Raw genomic sequence first — 11058 nt, forward strand, 5'->3', positions numbered from 1 at the left:
ACCGAGACTTGCTCAAATGAAAATGCTCAAATTGAAGAAAGTTGCGTACATATCCGAGGATCATGCACGTAAATTGGCTTAATTTTCCGAGCTACCTACGGGGAGGTAGACCTAGATTCGTGACTGACAAAGAAATGCAGGAACTGCGCAAGTAATCCAAATCTAGTACTTACTTTACTATCAAAGACTTTACTTGGCACAACAAAACACAAAACTAAGATAAGGAGAGGTTGCTACAGTAGTAAACAACTTCCAAGACACAAAATAAAAACCAAGTACTGTAGCAAAATAACACATGGGTTATCTCCCAAGAAGTTCTTTCTTTATAGCCATTAAGATGGGCTCGATGAGCTTTAATGATGCACTCGCAAGAAATAGTATTTGAAGCAAAAGAGAGCATCAAGAGGCAAATTCAAAACACATTTAAGTCTAACATGCTTCCTATGCATAGGAATCTTGTAAATAAACAAGTTCATGAAGAGCAAAGTAACAAGCATAGGAAGATAAAACAAGTATAGCTTCAAAAATTTCAGCACATAGAGAGGTATTTTAGTAACATGAAAATTTCTACAACCATATTTTCCTCTCTCATAATAACTTTCAGTAGCAACATGAGCAAACTCAACAATATAACTATCACATAAAGCATTCTTATCATGAGTCTCATGCATAAAATTATTACTCTCCACATAGGCATAATCAATTTTATTAGTTGTAGTGGGAGCAAATTCAACAAAGTAGCTATCATTATTATTCTCATCAAGTGTAGGAGGCATAGTATCATCAAAGAAAATTTTCTCCTCAATGCTTGGGGGACTAAAAAGATCATGAAAACCAGCTTCCCCAAGCTTAGAACTTTCTATATCATTATCAACAATGGTGTTCAAAGCGTTCATACTAATATTACTACCGACATGCAAATAAGATTTCATAGGTTTTTTAATTTTCGCATCAAACAATCCATGTTTTAAATCAGGAAATAGAATAAGAAGCTCACTCTTGTACATTATGCCAAACTAGTGTAAACAAGAAACAAAAAGATGCAATTGCAGGATCTAAAGGAAATAGCTTCGAGCACACACACAACAGCGCATGGAAAAATACTTTACCGGGACCGTAGTATGAGTGCCTTTTACCTTTCCTCCCCGCAGCGGCGCGTGAAAAGTGCTTGATGTCTACGGGAGCTTCTATTCTTGTAGACAGTGTTGGGCCTCCAAGAGCGAGAGGTTTGTAGAACATCAGCAAGTTTCCCTTAAGTGGATCACCCAAGGTTTATCGATCTCGGGGAGGAAGAGGTCAAAGATATCCCTCTCATGCAACCCTGCAACCACAAAGCAAGAAGTCTCTTGTGTCCCCAACACACCTAATAGGTGCACTAGTTCGGCGAAGAAATAGTGAAATACGGGTGGTATGAAATAGTAGTGGCAACGGCACCGAACAGTGCTTTGCCCGGGACCAGTAAACAAGCAGTAGTAACGCAGTAGTAGTAACGCAGTAAAACAGTAAACAAGCAGCGATAGCAGTATTTAGGAACAAGGCCTAAGGATTAGACTTTCACTAGTGGACACTCTCAACATTGATCACATAACAGAACAGATTAATGCATACTCTACACTCTTGTTGGATGATGAACACATTGCGTAGGATTACACGAACCCTCAATGCCGGAGTTAACAAGCTCCACAATAATGCTCATATTTTAGTAACCTTTAGTGTAAGATAGATCAAAAGACTAAACCAAGTACTAACATAGCATGCACACTTGTCACCTTCATGCATATGTAGGAGGAATAGATCACATCAATATTATCATAGCAATAGTTAACTTCGCAATCTACAAGAGATCATGATCATAGCATAAACCAAGTACTAACACGGTGCACACACTTGTCACCTTTGCACACGTGCGGGAGGAATAAAACTACTTTAATAACATTGCTAGAGTAGCACATAGATAAATTGTGATACAAAACATATTGCAATCATAAAGAGATATAAATAAGCACCTCACTATGCCATTCAACGGTGAATAAGTATTACTGTGAAATATAGCCTAAGAGACCCACACGGTGCACACACTCGTCACCTTTACACACGTGGGACAAGGAGTCTCCGGAGATCACATAAGTAAAACTCAATTGACTAGCATAGTGACATCTAGATTACAAGCATCATCATATGAATCTCAATCATGTAAGGCAGCTCATGAGATTATTGTATTGAAGTACATAGGAGAGAGATGAACCACATAGCTACCGGTACAGCCCGAGCCTCGATGGAGAACTACTCCCTCCTCATGGGAGCAGCGGCGGTGATGAAGATGGCGGTGGAGATGGCAGCGGTGTCGATGGAGAAGCCTTCCGGGGCACTTCCCGCTCCGCGGTGGTGCCGGAACGGAGACTCCTGTCCCCCGGATCTTGGCTTCGCGATGGCGGCGGCTACGGAAGGTTTTCCGTATCGTGGTTCTTCGCCTCGGGGTTTTCGCGACGGAGGCTTTATATAGGCGAAGAGGCGGCGCGGGAGGGTCGAAGGGGTGGCCACACCATATGGCGGCGCGGCCGGGGCCTGGGCCGCGCCAGCCTATGGTGCGGGGGCCCGGTGCCCCCTCTCGGGTCCTTCCCGGGTGTTCGGATGCTTCCGGTGAAAATAGGAACCTGGGTCTTCGTTTCGTCCAATTCCGAGAATATTTCGTTACTAGGATTTCTGAAACCAAAACAGCGAGAAAACAGAACCGGCACTTCGGCATCTTGTTAATAGGTTAGTTCCAGAAAACGCATAAATATGACATAAAATGTGCATATAACATGTAGATATCATCAATAATGTGGCATGGAACATAAGAAATTATCGATACGTCGGAGACGTATCAGGGATAACATGTAGATATCATCAATAATGTGGCATGGAACATAAGAAATTATCGATACGTCGGAGACGTATCAGGATGTAGGTATCATCAATAATGTGGCATGGAACATAAGAAATTATCGATACGTCGGAGACGTATCGATAATTTCTTATGTTCCATGCCACATTATTGATGATATCTACATGTTATATGCACATTTTATGTCATATTTATGCGTTTTCTGGAACTAACCTATTGACGAGATGCCGAAAGGCGAGTTGTTGTTTTCTGCTGTTTTTGGTTTCAGAAACCCTAGTAAAGAAATATTCTCGGAATTGGACGAAATCAACGCCCAGGTTCCTATTTTCACCGGAAGCATCCAGAACACCCGAGAGCCGCCAGAGGGGGGCCACAGGGCCCCCAGATGATAGGGTGGCGCGGCCCACCCCCTGGCCGCGCGGCCCTATGGTGTCGTCGCCCCTTCGACCTTCTGACGCCGCCTCTTCGCCTATATAAAGGTCCCAGACCTAAAACCTCGATACGAAAAAGCCACGGTACGAGAAACCATCCAGAGCCGCCGCCATCGCGAAGCCAAGATCTGGGGGACAGGAGTCTCTGTTCCGGCACGCCGCCGGGACGGGGAAGTGCCCCCGGAAGGCTTCTCCATCGACACGCGCCATCTCCACCGCCATCTTCATCAACGCTGCTCGTCTCCCATGAGGAGGGAGTAGTTCTCCATCGAGGCTCGGGGCAGTACCGGTAGCTATGTGGTTAATCTCTCTCCTATGTACTTCAATACAATGATCTCATGAGCTGCTTTACATGATTGAGATTCATATGAGTTTTGTATCACAATTCATCTATGTGCTACTCTAGTGATGTTATTAAAGTATTCTATTCCTCCCGCACGGTGTAAAGTGGACAGGGTGTGCATCATGTAGTACTTGGCGTAGTTTATGATCGTGATCTCTTGTAGATTGTGAAGTTAACTATTACTATGATGGTATTGATGTGATCTATTTGGTTATGTTGATCTATCTTGCACTCAGGTTATTTAAAGATGAACATTGAATTGTGGAGCTTGTTAACTCCGGCATTGAGGGTTCGTGTAATCCTACGCAATGGTGTTCATCATCCAACAAGAGTGTAGAGTATGCATTTATCTATTCTGTTATGTGATCAATGTTGAGAGTGTCCACTAGTGAAAGTATGATCCCTAGGCCTTGTTCCTAAATACTGCTATCGTTGCTTGTTTACTTGTTTTCATCGCGTTACTATCTGTCGTTACTACTACTTGTTTACTCGTCCTGGGCAAAGCACTTTTCCAGTGCCATTGCTCTCGCTACTATATATTCATACCACACGTATTTCACTATCTCTTCGCTCGAACTAGTGCACCTATTAGGTGTGTTGGGGACACAAGAGACTTCTTGCTTTGTGGTTGCGAGGTTGCATGAGAGGGATATCTTTGACCTCTTCCTCCCCGAGTTCGATAAACCTTGGGTGATCCACTTAAGGGAAAACTTGCTGCTGTCCTACAAACCTCTGCTCTTGGAGGCCCAACACTGTCTACAGGAAAAGGAGGGGGGCGTAGACATCATGGCCCCACTTCGTTTCCTCTTCGGACTTCTGGAAGCTTCGTGGAAAAATAGGCCCCTGGGCGTTGATTTCGTCCAATTCCGAGAATATTTCCTTACTAGGATTTCTGAAACCAAAAACAGCAGAATAACAACAACGGCTCTTCGGCATCTCGTCAATAGGTTAGTGCCGGAAAATGCATAATAATGACATATAATGTGTATAAAACATGTGAGTATCATCATAAAAGTAGCATGGAACATAAGAAATTATAGATACGTTTGAGACGTATCAACAAGTGAAAGTGGTTTTCTCTTGATCTTTAGCTTTAACAGCAATTTGTGAAAACCCAGAATAACCATCAAGAAAACAGAAATGAGTATTTTTAGACAACATTTCTAACATTTGATCAATAAAAGGAAAAGGGTAATGATCTTTCTTAGTAACTTTATTAACTTTTCGAAAATCAATGCACATTCTATACCCTACAACTACTCTTTGAGGGATAAGCTCATCATTATCATTAGGAACAATAGTTATTCCTCCTTTCTTAGAAACACAATGCACAGGACTAACCCATCTACTATCAGCAATAGGATATATAATACCTGCTTCAAGTAGTTTTAATACCTCATTCCTTACCACATCCTTCATCTTAGGAATTAGACGACGCTGATGTTCAACAACAGGTTTTGCATCATCTTCCATGTTGATGGCATGTTGGCAAATAGCGAGAGAAATCCCCTTCAAGTCATCAAGAGTGTAGCCAATAGCTCCTCAGTGTTTCTTCAATATTTCCAATAACCTTTCTTCTTCAAAATCTGAAAGCTTGGCACTAATAATAACAGGATATGTTTTCTTATCATCAATATAGGCATACTTAAGATTATCAGGTAATGGTTTCAAATCAAATACAGAATCTTCATTTGGTGGTGGTGTTATACCTAGATCTTCAACCGGTAAATCATGTTTAAGAATAGGTTGACGAAGGAAAATTTTATCAAGCTCATCCCTTTCTTCCCTAAAGACTTCACTCTCACTATCCTCCAAATGTTGCTGCAAAGGATTATTAGGAGCAAGAGCAATAGATGCACACTATTCAACTCTAAAATCATCATTAGGCAAATCAGCTTTATAAGGAGTTTTGGCAAATTTAGAGAAGTTAAACTCATAAGATTCACCAACGAAATTTAGTAACAATTTTCTCTTTCTTGCAATCTATAATAGCTCCACAAGTATTTAGAAAAGGTCTACCAAAAATAATAGGACAAGATTTACTAGCAGATGAGAACCAAGTACCAAAAAGTCAGCAGGATATTTAATCTTACCACATAGAACTTCCACATCTCGAACAATACCAATAGGAGAGATAGTTTCTCTATTAGCTAGCCGAATAACCACATCAATATCTTCAAGTTCACAAGAACCAATTTCATGCATGATTTCCGTGTAGAGCTCATAAGGAATGGCACTAATACTTGCACCAATGTCGCATAAACCATAATAACAATGATCACCAATTCTAACAGAGAGCACAAGAACACTGGCTTTCCTAGACTTATTAGGATGCGAAACAATACTAGAAGCATGTTCACAGAAAATAATACGACCATCTTCCACATTTTCAGTCACAAGATCTTTAACTATTGCAACAGCAGGTTCAACCTTTATTTGCTCTTCAGGTTCTATAGGTTTCTTTGCACTTTTATTAACTACACTAGTTATAACAGAATACTCCTTCATTTTAGCAGGGAAAGGAGTTTTTACAATATAAGCTTCAGGAAGAACATGATCAACAGTTTTAATTTCAATACATTTACCTTTAGGTGAATCAGTTTTATCTTTATAAGGTTCATGATACTTATCAAAATTCTTCCTAGGCAATTCGAAATGAGAGGCAAAAGCTTTATAAATATTTGCGACAACTTGAGAGTCAAGACCATATGTAGCACTCATATTACGAAATTTATCAGTATCCATAAAAGTTTCAATGCATTCATAATCATAATTTATACCTGACACTCTACCTTTGTCATTCTCCCATCCTTCGATATTTTCTTGGATTCGATCAAGAGGATCCCATTTAAACTCTTCTTTATTGCGTGTGAATGATCCGAACAAGTAGTATCCAAGCAAGGTTTTATCTTGAAAAGAAAGTCTTGCATAGAAATTATCAATGATAATATTACCAGGAAGCTCATGAATGGGGCATTTGAGCATTAAAGACTTCAATCTCCCCCACGCTTGGGCAATACTCTCTCCATCATGGGGCCAGAAATTATATATACGGTTTCGGTCTTTGTGAATTTCACTTGGAGGATAGAATTTAGAGTAAAATAGAGGCACAATATCCTTCCAATCAAGAGAACGCCCATCCTTCAGCAGTTTATACCAATGCGCCGCTTTACCAGACAGCGACATAACAAATAATTTCTTCCTAACTTCATCCATTGAAATACCTGCACACTTGAATAACCCGCATAATTCATGTAAAAACAGTAAATGATCTCCAGGATGAACAGTTCCATCCCCTTCATAGCGGTTATCCACAACACGTTCAATAATTTTTATAGGTATTTTATATGGTATTACTTCCTCACCTGGCGCCTCATCCACTACCTTTGCAGTTGTAGTAGATTTCCCAAATAGAAATTCAAGGGAGGATCTCTCCATAATGACTTATAGCAGCAGGCAGAAACAAAATCAGCACGTACAGTAAAAATTTTCCTTACCAATTCCACTTACCAATAGCGCTTCACTCCCCGGCAACGGCGCCAGAAAATAGTCTTGATGACCCACAAGTATAGGGGGTGTATCGTAGTACTTTCGATAAATAAGAGTGTCGAACCCAACGAGGAGCGAGAAGGTGTTGACAAGCGAGTTTCGATGAAGGATTCACTGTAAATGCTCACAGACAAGTTTTCAGAGGGTTTTGATATAGCAGATAAATAAAGTACAAGTAAGTAAAATGCGAGAGTAATAATTGCAGCGAGTGGCCCAATCCTTTTTAGCACAAAGGACAAGCCAGTTTGTTTACTTATAATGACCAAACATTCTTGAGAACACACGGGGATCTAGTCTAGTGCTTTCGCTTCCTATAGTTGATTAATCTTCATTGTTTTGATAAGTGTTGTGTGGGTGAACCTATGCTAATGCACCGCCCTTCCTAGGACTAATACATACTTGTGATTATACCCCTTGCAAGCATCCGCAAATACAAGAAAGTAATTAAGATAAATCTAACCCGAGCCTTAAACTGCGAGATCCTCGCTATCCCTCCCGCATCGATATACCAACGGGGTTCAGAGTTGATGTCACTCCGGCAACCCCACAATTAGCAAACGAATACAAGATGTACTCCCCTAGGCCCATAAAGGTGAAGTATCATGTAGTCGATGTTCACATGACACCACTAGAAGAATAACACCACAACTTAAATATCAAACCATTAAATATTACTCAACATAGTTCACTACTAACATTTAGACTTCACCCATGTCCTCTAGAACTAAACGAACTACTCACGAGACATCATATGGAACATAATCAGAGGTGATATGATGATGAATAACAATCTGAACATAAACCTTGGTTCAATGGTTTCACCCAATAGCATCAATAACAAGTAGTAATCAACACCGGGAAAGTTTCCCCGATCAAACAATCAAGATTCAACCCTAGATGTTACAGCGGTGACGAGGTGCAGCGGTGGAGATGGCGGTGTCGATGGTGGAGATGATGATGATGATGATCCCAATGAAGTCCAGCTCGATGACGGTGACGATGGCGACGATTTCCCCCTCCGGGAGGGAATTTCCCGGCGGATTCCTGCCCGCCGGAGAGCTCTTTTCTCTCTGGTGTTTCTCCGCCCCGCAGAGGCGGTTGTGTCTATTCTCGCCTATCCCCCGTGCCTTAGGTTTTCAGGACGAAGATGTACGCGAAGGAGAGGCGGCCGAAGGGGGCTGTGGGCCCCCTCCCCACAAGGCGGCGCGGCCAGGCCTGGGCCCGCGCCGGCCTATGGGGGGGCCATGGCGGCCCTCCTCGGTCCCTCCTTTTGGCTGGCTTCGTCTTCTGGAAAAATAAGATGTTCTGTGTAATTTCCGTCAGTTGTTGATCTTCAGAAATATGGTGTCCTGACGGCGCTTTTTCCAGCAGAATCCTGACTCCGGTGAATAATTCTCCAATAATCATAAAACATGCAAAATAGGTGAAATAACATAAGTATCATCTCCAAATATGAAATATATCAATGAATAACAACAAATTATGATATAAAATAGTGATGCAAAATGGACGTATCAGGGGGGGTGGAGGTGCGTGGGGAGCAGAAAAACCTTTTGCACCGGTTCGTGTTACGAACCGGTGCAAAAGGATAGACCTTTAGCACCGGTTCGTAACACGAACCGGTGCATACGGGTTATGCCAACCCTTTAGCACCGGTTCGTGCTACAAACCGGTGCTAAAGGTCCCGCACGAACCGGTGCTAATGCCGCGGGGACGTCCAGACCTCACGAACCGGTGCTAATGACCCCTTTAGAGCACCGGTTCGTGACAAATCCGGTGCTAATGCTCCTTGCAGCTCCGAACAAAAGACCCGTTTTCTACTAGTGAGCATATATCTCTTCGTTCTACAGTCCAAAGATTCATGCACCAACATAATAATAGTTTCTAAAACGTTGTAAATACTTAGAAAATATACCATGGCCTTTTTTTTATCATGAAGTGTACCTGATCAAGATTTAAAGATATGTTTAAAAGACTTCAGAGTAGTATAAATAAAGCGTGCAATAAATTTATTGGTGAATGCATAGAAAAACATGCCAGATCATGTTTAATGATCACGTGCTTTAACCTCGCAATTCTGTAGCTTGTAATAAACCTAAAAACATGGAACTTCTTGTAGGTAAAAAACCAAACTGCTAATATGCTAATGCTACAACGAAAACATCCTATGAAATTCCGGTGAAGTGAAAAAAACTTCTCCATTCTTCAACATAAGAACATTGGTCGACAGAGAGACTGAATTTGAAGAGTATGAGCTTTTATTCTGTATAAGTAGAAGACGGATGTACTCTTCCACGGTTCCACCCAACTTCAGTGCATCCAATAACTCATCTTGAATTTAAGGTTACTTCTGCAGTGCCTAATCATGGAGCTCAAGAAATAAATCAAACAGTTAATAGCTTTGACAAAGATTTAGTCATAGCATCGTGAGCGGCGATGGGAAGAGAAATCAAGGATCTTCAAAAGAATACCCAGGCGCAGCTGATTCTGAATAAGCTTGAGTCACTTTTGTCCTCCTGATTTTCCGTTGCTTCCTGTTGGCGAGATCGCAGCGGATCGGCCTTTTCCTATGTGGGGGAGCGAGGAAGGAAGTAAAAGATTTGTGGAAGTACTTAAGCGAATTCAACGGCAACACGACAATTTCGAGCCCAGGCGGAAGGATGAGATGCGTGCAACACCAACTGGCCAAGTTTCGGCAAAAGGGGAGATTGAACTTTCAGAGCAGGTGACATAACGGCGAGACGGCAATGTCGAGCACAGAACGGCCGACGAGATTGGATGCTTCAGGTGATCGCAATGTCTCGTCGAAGTCGGCAGCATGAGCAACATGGTCTCGGTTTTTTGCAACTCAAAGCTACGGTGCCGATGACATCTGAGGTGGGGGCGTCTAAGGCTGCCAGCTGATAGCTCCACGGAAACGGCTTCTCGCCTCCTCGTCTAGTAGGGAGCGGGAATCGTGGAGATGCGCATTGTCTCATTAATCTGAACTCCCCCAAATTCCTACCCGCAAACTACAGAGCGGGATTCGAGCAGATGGGCTGCATGATCGATGTATCAGATCGAGGATTCGCCAAAGACTGCTTAGGTCGCGACCCTGAGCCCGCGCGGTAGCCAGTAGCCACGCCGGCGTTTCCAAGCCCCCCGACTTCCACCTATGGTGCGCCCTGAGCTCGCGCTAGAAGAATTTGGGCCACCATGGCCACTTCCTTGCATTCATGCTATCAGGCAAAGCTTTTCCACGATTCTAGATGAGTTTGCCGATGAGACTACCCGCCGTGCGGTCTTTCCTGCACGCGCACCGTCGTCGTACACATCCACTTCTGGTTCGGTAGTCTCTCGTGCTCGCCAACGGTGCAGCGCACTGCCACGGTGGCCGCCGGTTACGCAGCCTCTCGGGCGGCGATGAACAACGCCACAGCGCTATGCTCTCCTCGCGCGCCTCTCTTGGCTGACGTAGCCAGGAGCCTAGGACACCAGCGCAGCCGCACGATCTAGTTTAGGGTTTGGTTCATGGGAGGCGCACGGTTAGGCGGAAGGGAGGAGCCGTGTAGGAAATAGAACTCGATCGTGTTCAGGGTTATTATTACCGACAATTAGGAAACTGAACCGACCACGACTTGGCACATACATACATGAATTAGAAACCGGAGAGAACAGGACTCACGCGATGGTAGGACTGGCGGACGTACGAAAGCGCGGACGAAAGCGCACAAAGATGGACCAAACCAAGGAAACTCGTGTTAGCTAATAGATAAGATAGAAAGATTTCGCGTGCAAAACGTGTTGCTCCAACAGGGGCCGGGCATCTCCTCGGCCCACGCACGGCATCCTCCCGTTCGACGGGCTGG

This window comes from Lolium rigidum, chromosome 2 (genome assembly GCF_022539505.1).
Source record: "Lolium rigidum isolate FL_2022 chromosome 2, APGP_CSIRO_Lrig_0.1, whole genome shotgun sequence".
NCBI lineage: Eukaryota > Viridiplantae > Streptophyta > Magnoliopsida > Poales > Poaceae > Lolium > Lolium rigidum.